At 38.0% G+C, this 14,861-nt stretch overlaps 1 pseudogene; it reads right to left on the reverse strand.

Moving 5' to 3' along the window:
• Positions 1 to 6,621: 6,621 nt before the first annotated feature.
• LOC112390688 (ribonuclease H2 subunit B-like) lies at positions 6,622 to 7,579 on the reverse strand (annotated as a pseudogene).
• Positions 7,580 to 14,861: the final 7,282 nt, after the last annotated feature.

Consider the following 14,861-nt stretch of genomic DNA (forward strand, 5'->3'; position numbering starts at 1 on the left):
AATAGTGGCCAGAGTGGACATCCTTGTCCTATTCCTGATCTTAGTGGAAATGCTTTCATTTTTTCACCATTGAGAATGATGTTTTCTGTGGGTTTGTCATATGTGGCCTTTATTATGTTGAGGCAGGTTCCCTCTATGCACGTTTTCTGGAGAGTTTTATCATAAATGGATGTTGAATTTTGTCAAAAGCTTTTTCTGCATCTATTGAGATGATCATACAGTTTTTATTCCTTAATTTGTTAATATGGTGTATCACATTGATTGATTTGCATATATTGAAGAATCCTTGCATCCCTGGGATAAATCCCACTTGATCGTGATGTATGATCCTTTTAATATGTGGTTGGATTCTGTTTGCTAGTATTTTGTTCAGAATTTTTGCATCTGTGTTCATCTGTGATATTTGACTATAATTTTCTTTTTGTTATATCTTTTTCTGGTTTTGGTATCAGGGTGATGATGGTTTCATAAATGAATTTGGGAGTGTTCCTCCCTCTGCAATTTTTTGGAAGAGTTTGAGAAGGATCAGTGTTAGCTCTTCTCTAAATGTTTGATAGAATTTGCTTGTGAAGCCATCTGGTCCTGGACTTTGGTTTGTTGGAAGATTTTAAATTACAGTTTCAATTTCATTACTTGTGATAGGTCTGTTTATATTTTCTAATTCTTCCTGGTTCAGTCTTGGAAAATCATAACTTTTCAACAATTTGTCCATTTCTTCATGGTTGTCCATTTTATTGGCATATAGTTGTTTGTAGTGTTCTCATAATCCTTTCTATATCTGTGATGTCAGTTGTGATTTCTCCTTTATAGTTTATAATTTTATTGATTTGCATCCTCTCCCTTTTTTTCTTGATTAGTCTGGCTAAGGGTTTATCAATTTTGTTTATCTTCTCAAAGAACCAGGTTTTGGTTTTATTGATGTTTGCTATTGTTTTCTTCATTTCTATTTCATTTATTTCTGCTCTGACCTTTATGATTTCTTTCCTTCTACTGACTTTGGTTTTCTTTGCTCTTCTTTCTCTAGTTGATTTATGTGTAGGGTTAGATTGTTTGAGATTTTTCTTGTTTCTTGAGGTGAGATTGAATTGCTATAAACTTCCCGCTTAAAACTTCTTTTGCTGTGTCCCATAGGTTTTGGGTCATTGTGTTTTCATTGTCATTTCTTTCTATATATTTTTTTAATTTCTTCTTTGATTTCTTCAGTGATCTCTTGGTTATTTAGTAGTGCACCATTTAGCCTCCATGTATTTGTGGTTTTTACAGTTTTTTTTTCTTGTAATTGGTTTCCAGTCTCATAGCGTTGGGGTCAGAAAAGATGCTTGATATGATTTCATTTTTCTTAAATTTTCTGAGGCTTGATTTGTGACCCAAGATGTGATCTATCCTGGAGAATGTTGCATGTGCACTTGAGAAGAAAGTGTATTCTGCCAGTTTCGGGTGCAATGTTCTATAAATGTCAATTAAATCTACCTGCTATCTTGTGTCATTTAAAGCTTGTGGTTCCTTATTTATTTTCTGTTTAGATGATCTGTCAGCTGGTGTAAGTGGGGTGTTAAAGTCTCCTAGTATTATTTTTATTTATTTATTTATTAAAAAAAATTTCCCTAGTATTACTGTGTTACTGTCGATTTCCCCTTTTATGGCTGTTAGCATGTGCCTTATACATTGAGGTGCTCCTATGTTGGGTACATAAACATTTAAAATTGTTATATCTTCTTCTTGGATTGATTCCTTGATCATTATGTAGTGTCCTTCCTTACCTCTTGTAACAGTCTTTATTTTCAAGTCAATTTTGTCTGGTATGAGTATTGCTACTCCAGATTTCTTTTGATTTCCATTTGAATGGAATATCTTTTTCCATCCGTTCACTTTCAGTTTGTATGTGTCCTTAGGTCTGATGTGGGTCTCTTGTAGACAGCATATATATGGGTCTTGTTTTTGTATCCATTCAGCCAGTCTGTGTCTTTTAGTTGGGGCATTTAATCCATTTACATTCAAGGTTATTATTGATATGTATATTCCTATTACCATTTTCTTAATTGTTTTGAGTTTGTTCTTGTGGGTCTTTTTCTTCTCTTCTGTTTCCCACCTAGAGAAGTTCCTTTAGCATTTGTTGTGAAGCTGGTTTGGTGGTGCTGAGTTCTCTTAGCTTTTGCTTGTCTGTAAGGGTTTTAATTTCTCTCGAATCTGAACTAGATCCTTGCTGGGTAGAGTAATCTCTGTTGTAGGTTTTTCTCTTTTATCAGTTTAAGTATATCCTGCCACTCCCTTCTGGCCTGCAGAGTTTCTGCTGAGAAATCAGCAGATAACCTTATGGGGTTTCCTTTGTATGCTATTTCTTGTTTTTCTCTTGCTGCTTTTAATATTTTTTCTTTGAATTTAATTTTTGTTAGTTTGATTAATATGTGTCTTGGTGTGTTTCTCCTAGGGTTTATCTTGTATGGGACTCTCTATTCTTCCTGGATTTGGGTGACTATTTCCTTTCCCATGTTAGGGAAGTTTTCCACTATAATCTTTTAAAATATTTTCTGAGACCCTTTCTTTTTCTCTTCTTCTTCTGGGATCCCTATAATTCGGATGTTGGTACATTTAGTGTTGTCCCAGGTCTCTGAGATTGTCTTCAATTCTTTTCATTTTTTCTTTAATCTTCTCCTTGGCACTGATTTCCACTATTTTGTCTTCCAGCTCACTTATTCATTCTTCTGCCTCAGTTATTCTGTTATTGATTCCTTCTATTTTATTTTTCGTTTCAGTTATTGTGTTGTTCATCTCTGGTTGTTCTTTAGTTCTTCTAGTATTTTGTTAAACATTTCTTCTATTTTCTTTATCCATGCCTCCATTCTATTTCTGAGATTCTGGATCCTCTTTCTTACCATTACTCTGAATTCTTTTTCAGGTAGATTGCCTATTTCCTATTCGTTTATTTGATCTTGTAGGTTTTTACCTTGCTCCTTCATCTGTGACATATTTTTTTGCCATCTCATTATTTTTTCGTTTTTTTTATGAGTGGGATTGTGTTCCTGTCTTACTGGTTGTTTGGCCTGAGGCTTCCAACACTGCAATTTGTAGGCTGTTGGGTAGAGCTGGGTCATGGTGCCTAGATGAGGACCTCTGGGAGACCTCACTCTGATGATTATTCCCGGGGGTCTGAGGTTCTCTGTTAGTCCAGTGGTTTGGACTTGGAGCTCCCACCAAAGGAGCTTCAGCCCAACCCCTGCCTTGTGAACCAAGATTCCACAAGCTGAGCGGGGTGGGGAAAAAAAAAAAAAGAGAGAGAGAACAATAATGAAGTAAATAAAATTAGACTAGTTAACTAACAGCTATGTTAGAAAAAATAAAAATAAAAATATAGATGAAACAACAACTGGAAGATAAAACAGAACCACAATAGTAAAAAGGAGGAAGAGAAAAAAAAAGTGAAAGAGGCATTGGCTGTGGAGGGCGGAGCCTAAGCAGGGTTGAGGTTTGGGCAGTGGGTGGGGCCTATGCTTAGGAAAAGGGCTGGAAAAGGTGGAGGGGTGAGGGGTTGGGGCTTAGGCTCAACAGAACAGAAGGGGCCCAGGCTTGCCCCTGCCTCTGGTCTCAGTCGGCAGGAGACCACACCTGGCAGACCAGCAGGCTTCCTGGGCTTGAGTGGGTGGGGCAAATGCCCTCCACTTCTCTCCTGCTCCTCCAGTCCTGGAGGACTCCTCCCGCTTGCCTCTCCTGATCTTGCGGGCTTCACCCCTATGCCCCCAGGACCCACATGGCCTGTAGGGGGGCTTTGGAGGGCAGGGGACCAGCCTGGGAGCTCAGCAGGCTCCCCATGCCCGAGTGGGTGGGGCAAATGCCCTCTGCTCCTTTCCCACTCCCCCCGCCTGCCTCTCCTATTCTATTCTGGCCCCCCTTCTGCACCCTCAGGATCAACCCAGCCTGGAGGGGAACCATGAGGGCATAGGACCCAGCCCGAGAGCGGGGCAGACTTCCCTGGCCGATTGGACAGGGGAAACACTGGGCCCGCTTCCTCCCTGATCTGAGCCCCCGAGGGCCCCTCCAGGTGTGGGAACCCCTCTCCCCTCTCAGCCACTGCTCAGGGGCCCTGGTCCTGTCCGGCCTCCACTTCTTCTCCCCCTTCAGTTCCCCCACATTCTACTGGTTCGCTTGGGGGTTCTTCCCATTTCCTTGGGTGTCAGGGTCCCCCACAAGTGTCTGCCAGGCACCCTAGTTGCGGCAACCATGGTTAATTTTGATGCATTTCTTATTAGTTTCACTTTAGTTTGTTTGTTTATGTGTGTGTGTGTGTGTGTGTGTGTATGTGTGTGCGCACGCATGCATGTTTACACAGTTGGAGTAAGCCAATAATATTTACTGAGCACTATTTTTATTCAGAGCCCTTTGTTCCTGTCCTAATAATCTTATTAAAGAAATGAGGGGCTTTGACTTTCTGTCCTCATTGTGAACTACTCCTCAGGAGGCATTCCTTTCACGTGAAATTAGACTTCCCTCTTTCCATGTTACCATTACCCTGTGCTGAATGTATGTTTGTCCTTTTTGTTATATCTATCTAGGCTCTCTCCCTCTCTGAGAGATAATACAGTGGAAGCCTGCTCAGACATGTTGGAACAATATTGGAAAACAGAATTCAGTCAGTGAAAACAAGAGAGTAAAGTATGTGAGAGTGTCCCTGACTTGAAGAAGAGTCAAGTAGTGTTGTGATGTCAGGCTTGGTGGATATGGGGAAGAGTTGCATGCTAAGACTGTTTTGTGACGGAAGCTAAATCCAGGGAGCAAATGGCAGGTCTAAGGCCAGACCTAAGAAAGAAGATGTTAAGTCCTAGCCAGAGGGAATGTAGGTAATAGACATAGTGGATGATGGAAACTTGGGGACTTATTATAAGGGTGGCTGAACTAGTTCTACCAAATGGAACTAGTTCTATCATATATTAATTAATTAATATATGATCATTATAGGAACACTAGAAAGTGCAGATAAGTGGCTGTCCACTTACTTTAAAATATCTTTTGGTGCTTGCTTTGTGGTATTAGTTGTATCTAGGGTGGAGATTAGGGGAAGAGAGAGAATTGGGAATTGGAGAAAGTATATACAAGAGATGAATAGGGAAGTACATCACTGCAATATAATCATTCAAGAAGAAATATAGTGATCTGTCATCTTTGTAAATATAGTAACCTGTCCATCACTGCTACTTGACTTGTTATGTATTACTTTGGTGATTTGAATTAAATCTATTATTTTTAGAAAACACTTAAATTCATAAATTGGCATTAACAAGCTGGAAATAGACCAGGATTTAAATGTGGCTTATTTCCTGTCATCCTAAAAGAATTCATCGAAGTCTTGGTGGAATGCAGTGTCTAATACCTGAGGGCACCCCTCTGAGATACCGAAGTGTTTGCCTCAAAGGAAAGCGATGAGCTCTTATGGCCCCTTCTAAGGGACACCACTTTGCTACTCCCATTGTGCTCCTAATGCACAGTACCCAGCATGTGAGTTATTGCTTGTCAGGAAAGCTCTGATTGTCACTGTGAAATGTTGTTCTCCAGGTGTTTTTAAGAGTCATTTTAAGAGTCATTAAGAGTGGTGTCAGCACAGCAAGCGGGCCTTCCGTTTTGGAACATCGATGCCTTCCGCAAGGGTTGGCAGACTACTGGTTCTGGCCTGATTTAATAGTTCCAAACAGGAGTGAGGCATGTCCAGGAGGTGGCAAAGAATCCCTGGACCAGGCTAAGTTTTTATTCTTCAATCTGCCTCTAGGGTGCAGAGGCTAACTCTGCTCCTGTGAGGTAATTAGGGAGGAATCAGGAAGTAAGACTGCTTGCCTGCTTGGTATGAATTGTCAAACAAGACTCATTTGTGACTCAGTTGTCTTATATCTTTATGAGATATTTATTTTGTAAAGTAGTTTTACATATATAATTAGATGAAACCTCTGAGTCCTGGGTGGCAGGCAGTGTATAGATAAAGGACATAAGACAATCTTTTCTTTTTTTAGCACCTATTACTTTTTTTTTTTCCCCTAATACCCTTGGGCTTGGAGGACATAGTATCTTCCTATGGAAAATGCACATGAAAATCTATGCCCTAAAATGCTTCTCAGCAAAAAATGAACACAATGAAACATGAAGAGTCTAGAAAGAAGAGATGAGATTCACTGCTTCCCTCCCTCCCTTCCTCTCTCCTTTCCTTCCTTCCTTTCGGTTTGATATATATTAAACCCTCCTAGACTGAGGTACACTTAATGGTTCCTGCCTCTTGCTAGAATTGTAATGCTAATTTTTTTTTTTTTTTGGTCACACATCAGTTTATTGAGGAAATTGTGATGTTAGAGGTTAATTCTATTCATTTGATTACTTTTCATGATGTCAAACAAAACTCCAAAGGCCACAAGCCATGAAGTTACACAATTACTTTCCCATATTTTGTTCAGGAAACACAAACATCAAACACAAAGAAATGTTCAAGTGAATCTGAAAATTGCCCCCTTCCTACTTTTTTTTCAAAAGGTGGTAATTAAGGGTTAGGAAGTACAGTGGAATGGAGGAAGGATGAAAATGGGACATGTAGAAGGCAAACATTTTTGCTCGATTTAATTTTCAGTGTTTCAAATCTTTCCAATTTTTTTAAACATGTTTTGCACCAAAAAAGGAATCAATACTTTTCATTCCACTCTTGTCAACTTTAGCCAAAGCCTTCTGAGCTGCAGTCATTTTGCTATTTTTCTTTACAGTCTTCAAATCTTTAGTGTTAAACTTAGTGTAATCTTCTTTTGCTTCTATGGGCTCATCTGATTACTTTCTTTGATGGAGGGTTTGGCACTGAAGCTGGAGGTTCTGGAAGCTTTAAATATTTAGATAAGTCATCACTTAATTCTTTTAGGGATGTAATCAGATATCAGACCATGGGCATAATGAATATAATCCTCTTCCTTGTCACTGGAAACCCGGTCACCAGAGAAAAATGCAGTAGACTGTACCCGGGCACCGACATTTACACTATTGGTTTTTAATGCTGCCATAGTCTGATTAACCTTTTTTTCCAGCCATTTTAATGTCTTCTCTTTGCTGTACTTGTAATATTTCTTCTTGTCTATTTCTTTCTCCTCTGTCACATGTCGAAGTAACTTCTTAAGTTCAGGAAGTTTCAGCAACAAGATGCAATTCAGAAACGTGTCATCCATCACAACTTGATCCAGGGGCTGAAACTTTCCCTCTCTATCAGCCTTTATAAGGTAGTGGAGAAGCAGAAACAGAGGGTCCATGGGTGTGGCAAAGTGAAGAAGAACTCTTTTTCTTTTTTTCTTTTTTTTTTTTTTTAAGAAGAACTCTTGATTGAACTGATTCATTTATAAACCAAGAATGTTTTTTTTTCCTTGAAAACTTTTATTTCAAACAGCTGCGGTAGACACATATTGAACAAGTAAATGGCTCCTTCCCCTGAACATGGGTTAACCAGTTTTACAAACATAAGCCCACTTTTCATCTTCTTTGAAGCATCTTTTAAATACTCTGGGACTAGGAACACATGCTGCCGGGAGCGAGCCCCTTCTCCGCAGTCCACGCCTCCCGCCCTGCCGCTTGTTTGGTCTTGGCGGCCGCAGGCCAGGCCTCTGCTAATTGTTTTTTAAAAAGCCAATTATATTTTCATGTTGCTGAGAAAATTTCTGCCTACAGTATAAAACACCTGCTTGTGATATTGTTTTCCATACCGGTTAACAGTTCTGTCCAGTAGGTGGACTCCTTCATGTACAGATAGGGGTTTTCTTTTTCCTTTAATCAAGTGTTCTTAAATTTGTGAAAAGGCATTTCCTCATATTGAACTTTTGGTTTCACCAATTTATTTTCTGAAAGACTGAAAATAGATTCTGGTATACTGCCTATTCCTGTTTGAGAAATAACTTCATCTTTAGTTACTTTTTCTTTTGTTTTATTTCATTTTTGTTTTAGTTTATATCTTGACATTTTAAATTTATAAATCAGAGCCCCTTTGCAGTGACTAAATTTACCGTCTGCATTGGATTCTTTTAAAATAAACTACATTTCTGTGCTTATATTCATCACAATATACAAATGTGTGAATAATTATGATTAATATATATTGATACCAAGGACTAATAATTATATTTGTTGTGAGAATAAATCTGTTTATAGTCTCCATAGTTGTTTTCTTCACGTTGTTCTGGAGTAAATGTTTTTTTATAATGCTTTTTTCAACAGGGAATCTGGCACATGAGTCATTTTTAAGCCAGTCCCTGAAATTTACACTAGTTACTAACCCTAGGGTCAGATGTCTTTGGCAGTTTCTCTGTGGCCACTGGGACAAGTGCAAATTCTCATTCTGGGTTATGAGTCTGTCTTTGTCCCTAAATCCTTACCTTTCACCCCTGTTCTTTGAAAATCTTATCATACCATGTACTTATAGACACTGAGATTTTGTATGCGTGATGAAAATACCAGTAGTTGATTCAATACTTTTATTCCAACATGAAAAAGAAATCTCTTGACCTGGAAACCCAATTTAGGAAAAGCTTCATTTAGGTAACCTTTGTGTGCTCTTTCTCTGTGACTGAGCCAGTGATGATAGCATGTGACCTGAAACCAAATTTCTCTCACAATTCATTGCGTTTTCATATATTACAGGTTCTACCTCCAGTGAAAGATTAAAATGTCAAAGATAAGTAGAAAAAACAAGGCAACCTCTTCCCTGTATAATCAAGGCCAATTTTGCTGTTTTTATTCTAGATTGTAAATTTGTTGAAAGAAAGAATTGTATCTTATTCATCTTCATATTTATCCTAGTATCTGATATCAAACATGGAAGCATAACTGAACAGAATGTGTTCTATTACTTCAAAAATTGAAATAACTTGGATCAGAACCTTCTATTAAGCAGAATAATTAAGGATGTCATTACAGAACAGAGATTTAAAAAAAAAAAACCACACACAGATATTTAAGATAGGCAGATATAGTTTTGAATCATGACTCCTTTTATTAGCTGTCTGACCCTGCTCAAGTTATTGAACCTCTTGGAGCTTCAGGTTTCTCAGTTTCTAAAATGGGAATAACAGTACTTAGAAATAATCGAGGACAAGATATTATATAATTTATCCAATAATATGTTATGAAAAATGAAGACTCAAACCCAGCTCTTCTGATTTCTTCTGTATAACATTGAAAATGTCTTTCTATACTTTAAGTACTTACAAAGGACAGGGATTAGAAAACTCTCCATACTAGTTACGATAATCCTGTTCTAGGATGATATAGGGAGAAGGAAAAAGATAATACTGGAAACTTCATTCTGAAAGCAAACTTAAATTCTGAGACCTTTCTATGGCCTGAACTTTAGTGTCACCTCCAAATTCGTATATCCTAATGCCCAGTGTGAAGGTATTTGGAGGTGGGGCCCTTGGTGGGTGGGTGGGGAGGTGCTTATGTCATGAGAGTGGAACCTTCATGAATGAGATCAGTGCTTTTATAGAAGTGACCCCACAGAGCTCCCTAGCCCCTTCCACCATGTGACGATATAATAAGAAGTCTGTGACAGGAAGAGAACCCTCACCCAACTATGCCGGCACCCTGATCTTGGACTTCTGGCCTCCAAAACTGTGAAAAGTAAATGTTTATTGTTTATAAACCAGCCAGTTTATGGTGTTCTGTTGTAGCAGCCCAGATGGGCTAAGACAGACCCTGACAAGAACTTTAAACTGATATTCAGGCAATGTAATTAAATGTTTAACATTTTATAAGTTGGTAGATAAGAATTAGTTTCAGAGAAAATTTTAGTGCAAAAAAATGTGGAAAGGTAAGGAATTCTGAAAGGACCAAATCAGAGAGATTATTTTCTAAATTAAGTCAGATAACCAAGATATATGCCAAGATATTAAATCTATGAAGTAATTTCAAGAACGCTTGAAGAAAATGAAGAGTTGGAATTGTCAAAGTAATTGATTATGTCCTTCACATGGTTAAATATTTTCTTCTAGAATTAAAAATTTAATCCAGATATGATATCAATTTAATTATACTCAGGACTGGTACTAGCCTTACCTAGGATAAGGTAAATATAATATAATACACCTTGATTTTTTTTTACCAAAAATTTAAGGTAGAGATTTTATTTCCCGCTGCCGGTCAAAAATAAGAGGAAACTGACCTTATTTTTTATAAAATTATAACCTTCAGATTAAGTTGCCCAAGAGACCGAGTGAAGGATATTTATTAAAAGTCCCTTTCCCCGGCTTCCCTGGTGGCTCAGTGGTTGAGAGTCCGCCTGCCGATGCAGGGGACACGGGTTCGTGCCCCGGTCCGGGAAGATCCCACATGCCGCGGAGCGGCTGGGCCGGTAAGCCATGGCTGCTGAGCCTGCGCGTCCGGAGCCTGTGCTCCGCAACAGGGGAGGCCACAACAGTGAGAGGCCCGCGTAACGCAAAAAAAAAGTCCCTTCCCCATTGCAAAACTAGGAATAGTACAGGTATGCAATAATAATAATGATGATTGCAGACAGAAAAAGGGTTAAGAACCAGGGCTATGGGACTATTCAAGGAAATGGACAGGGTCCACTATTTGATTCTTACTCTTCTCTGCAGGCCACTATATCAAAAGGCATTCAAAGGATTGCTTTCTTTTAGGCTCTAAATATCCTTAGGGCATTTGCAGATCTGCATGCTACATTGGAAAAACCTCAGTTTACAAGATGTCCTGTTCAAGCTGTGCCGTAAAAGCAGAGGAAGTAGCAGCCCCAGGCTTTCTATCTTTGTCAGGACTCCTCTTGAGATATTAATGTAAAAGTTTACAAAACTAAAAGTTGAATTACATCTCAGGTTCAATTGGATCTGTTAAAATGGCTTATGGTTCAGGGTAATTTATCAGGTTTATGTATCTATTGGCAGAATTTATAGTGTTGCATAGACCACATACAGGTGGAGTTGAGGAAAGAAATCACTCTTTGTCATCTCTTAGTCTTTTTTGTCTTTGTGATGTGGCAGGAGTAGTGCTGAATAAAAGCCAAGTAACCTGGAAATCCATTCTTTCTTTTAGAGTGACTTGGGATAAGATCTCAGTTCTCACATAGGTGTTATTTATAACATATAGAGTTTAGAAAGAAGAGAGCTTTGGTTGTCAAAGAGATATTTTTATTATCCTGGGTTACATACATCTAAAACTCTAGGACTTCCAGTAAAAATTTTCTTCATAGCTTCCAATCAGTTGCACCAGCTGCTTCTTCAGAATGTCTCTTGATCAATAATGCCCATGATACTGGAAGGAGAGGAGAGAAACTTTCTATACAGTAGAAGTGAAATCTCAGTTAAGAGATACATATGTCTGGTTGCTGGCCCAAATTTTTGAACTGCTCCATGTTTTCTAATATTTCTTGTTAGATCAAGAATGTGTATTTTTATGGTGTTTCATTTATCTAAAAAATTTTTATGACTCTTCTCGTTAGCAAAGACAAAATCAGTCCACCATATTTGAACTTCAGCCAGTCATTACCAGGCTAGACTAACTGCCTTTCTGAGATGATTTTTAAGAAATAGATTTGGGGGACTTCTCTGGCAGTCCAGTGGTTAGGACTCCACGCTTCCACTGCAGGGGACACGGGTTCGATCCCTGGTTGGGGAACTAAGACCCCACATGCCCTGAGGCGTGGTCAAAAAAAAAAAAAAGAGAAAAAGAAAAAGAAATAGATTTGGAACAACCAAGTTTTACTAATCAAAAATCAGTTGTATTTAACACTAATTAGGTGTAGTGACTTTTCAGAGTAAAAAATGTCAGATATATTTTCAGCATAGATAAAACTACACACTCCTTTTTGGTACTTGCATCAACCTGCCCTGCTCTAGTTTGTTTTATATACATGTGGGTTTACATTACTGTATTTTAATATATTTTAATAATTTTCAGAGTATCTATTGTTAATGATTTTCTTATAGAATCTTAAACTTAAAAGAAAAATTGGAAGCACAGTACAAAGAATGCTTTTTTCCCCTGAACCGTTTGTAAGTTACTAATTTGATTCTTTATCATTCCCAAATGCTTTAGTGTTTAAACCCTATGAACAAGGACATTCTACCGCATAATCATGACACCACCTTCAAAACCAAAAAATCAACTTTGATACATCCAGAGACATCTCAGATTCCATTCAAGTTTCACCCATTGTCCTAAATGCATCCAGCAAAAAATCCAGCTAAAATTCTCATATTGTATTTAGTTATTTTGTCTCTTTTGACTTTTTCAGTCTGGAATATTCCCATGATTTTTTCTTTGACTTTAATGACCCTAACTCTTTTGAAGATTGCATGCTAGTTATTTTGTAGAATGTTCCCTCAATATGAATAGGTCTGCTGTTTCCTCATGATTACATTCAGATTTGTCAGGAAACCACAGAAGGAATACTTTCATCTTTTCATTATATCCTATCAGGTGGTGCATGGTTTCAGTTTGCCCCATTACTCATGATATTCACCTTGATTACTAGATTAATGTGGTGTCTGCTATATTCCTTCACTGTAAAGTAACTCTTTTCCCTGTTGTAATTTATATTTTGTGGGAAGGTACTGTGGAACTGTGTAAATATCCCGTTCCTCATAAATCTGTAGTTTAATTTGTTAATTTTTATCAATATAGACTAGAGGCTTTCTGTTTTATTTTTGTGTTCAAATTGTTCCCAATTTGGCAAGCAGTAGCCCACTTATGCCAACTTGTCTGTTCTTAGGATATGTGCCATTATTTGAGCACTTCCTTTCTGTGGTTTATCTTTAAAATTTTTTTTCCAGCTTTATTGAAGTATGATTGAAAAATAAAAATTGTATTTGTTTAAGGTGTACAATACAATGATTTGATATATGTATACATTGTGAAGTGATTACTACAGTCAAGCTAATTAACATATCCATCACCTCACAGTTAACTGTTTTTTGTGTGTGTGGTGATGAGAAGACTTAAGATTTACTCCTTTAGCAAATTTCAAGTATATAATACATCATTATTAACTATAGTCACCATTCTGAACTTATCTTAAAACTGAAAGTCTATACCTTTTGGCCAATGTCTCCCCATTTCCTCCAAGACCCAGACCCCAATAGTAACCACTCTTCTACTCTGTTTCTATGGACTTGACTTTTTTAGATTTCCTGTGTGAGATCATGCAGTATTTCTCTTTCTGTGTTTGGCATATTTCATTTAGCATAATGTCCTCAGGGTTCATTTATGTTGTCACAAATGGCAGGATTTCCTTCCTTTTTATGGCTGAACACTATTCCATTGCATGTGTATGTATATCTTTATATGTATTTATACATTACATATATAAATAATATGTATTTATATATAAAATACATATTTATGATAAATTTATGTTATATATAAGATGTAGATATATGTATGGATAAAGAAAATTTGGTTTATATATGTAATTTTCTTTATCCATTCATCTATTGATGGACACTTAGGTTGTTTTTATGTCTTGGCTACTGTAAGTGATGCTGCAATGAACATGAGAGTGCATATATCTCTTTGAGATATGGATTTTATTTTCTTTGGATATATACCCAGAAGTAGAATTGGTGGCTCATAGTGTAGTTCTATTTTTAATTTTTTGAGGAACCTCCATATTGTTTTCCATATGACCAAGTTACATTCCCACCAGTAGTGTACAAGAGTTCCCTTTTCTCCACATCCTTACCAATGCTTATCTTTTGACTTTTTGATGATGGCCATTCTGACAGGTGTCATATCTCATTGTGGTTTTGATTTGCATTTCCCTGATGATTAGTGATGCTGAGCACCTTTTCATATACCTGTTGGCCATTTGTATATCTTCTTTGGAACAGACATCTATGTCTGTTCAGGTCCTTTGCTCATTTTTAAAATTGGATTATTTATTGCTATTAAGTTGTATGAGTTCCTTATATATTTTGAATAGCCATATTGGATATTTGTAGCTTATCTTGCACATTCTGTGTCTCAGGCCCAGAGTCAGCCATTTCTTCAAGTAGCCTCATTCCTTTTAATGGAGAATGGTAGAATCTAAGACCCAGGAGTTAGGTGTACTGATTGCTTTTGGAGTGTCAGTGCTTCCAGGCCTTACAGTGGATTAATGTAGGGAATATAGATATATATAACACACATACAAGCACACTCTCATTTATGTCAATAATTATTCCTCTTTATGTAGTGAAAACCGTGAGTTCTTAGTACAACCAATACCAGTCCCAAACTACCAGATTTATTTTAGTTTTCTCCTTTTGCATATGTTTAACTCTTATCTCTGATTCTGAGAAACCTGTCTCCTGGTTTCTCCCAGGAAATATATTGTCTTTAATATACCAATTATTTGTCTTTGTTTTCAACTCCTACCCCACACAGATGCCTTTCTCATCCTGTTCCAACTCTGACTCCCATATGGGATGTCCTCTTCATTCCACTAGGGATTCTATACCCCATCCTAAGTCACTCTCCGTAGACGAGCTCCTTGCCCCATTTGGACTCTGACATCCAGTGCTATGCTGCCCTCACTTATAAATATGTTCCTTACTGCATTTGGGCTTCTGGTTCTCCCTGCTGGACCAGCCTACATGCAGAAAGATCCTTCTTGCTGTGCTCGAGCTCTGACACCACACAAAAGGCCACGCCCATGAACAGATGCCCCTCCTCATCTTGCTTAGGTGCTGGCGTCTCAGGTCAGGGACCTTCCCACAGGAATCACTGCTTACTCTGGCTCTGAGTGCCTGTGCCGAGCTTCTCCTCCTCTCTCTTGCTCAGATGCTTCCCCAACTCACAGCTAACTCCAGGTTGCCCTTCCATGTGGATGCCCTCCTCACCCAGGTCAGACTGATACTCGGTCACACGGAGACTTC

Source organism: Neophocaena asiaeorientalis, unplaced genomic scaffold (assembly GCF_003031525.2).
Source record: "Neophocaena asiaeorientalis asiaeorientalis breed wild unplaced genomic scaffold, Neophocaena_asiaeorientalis_V1.1 scaffold39, whole genome shotgun sequence".
NCBI classification, from domain to species: domain Eukaryota; kingdom Metazoa; phylum Chordata; class Mammalia; order Artiodactyla; family Phocoenidae; genus Neophocaena; species Neophocaena asiaeorientalis.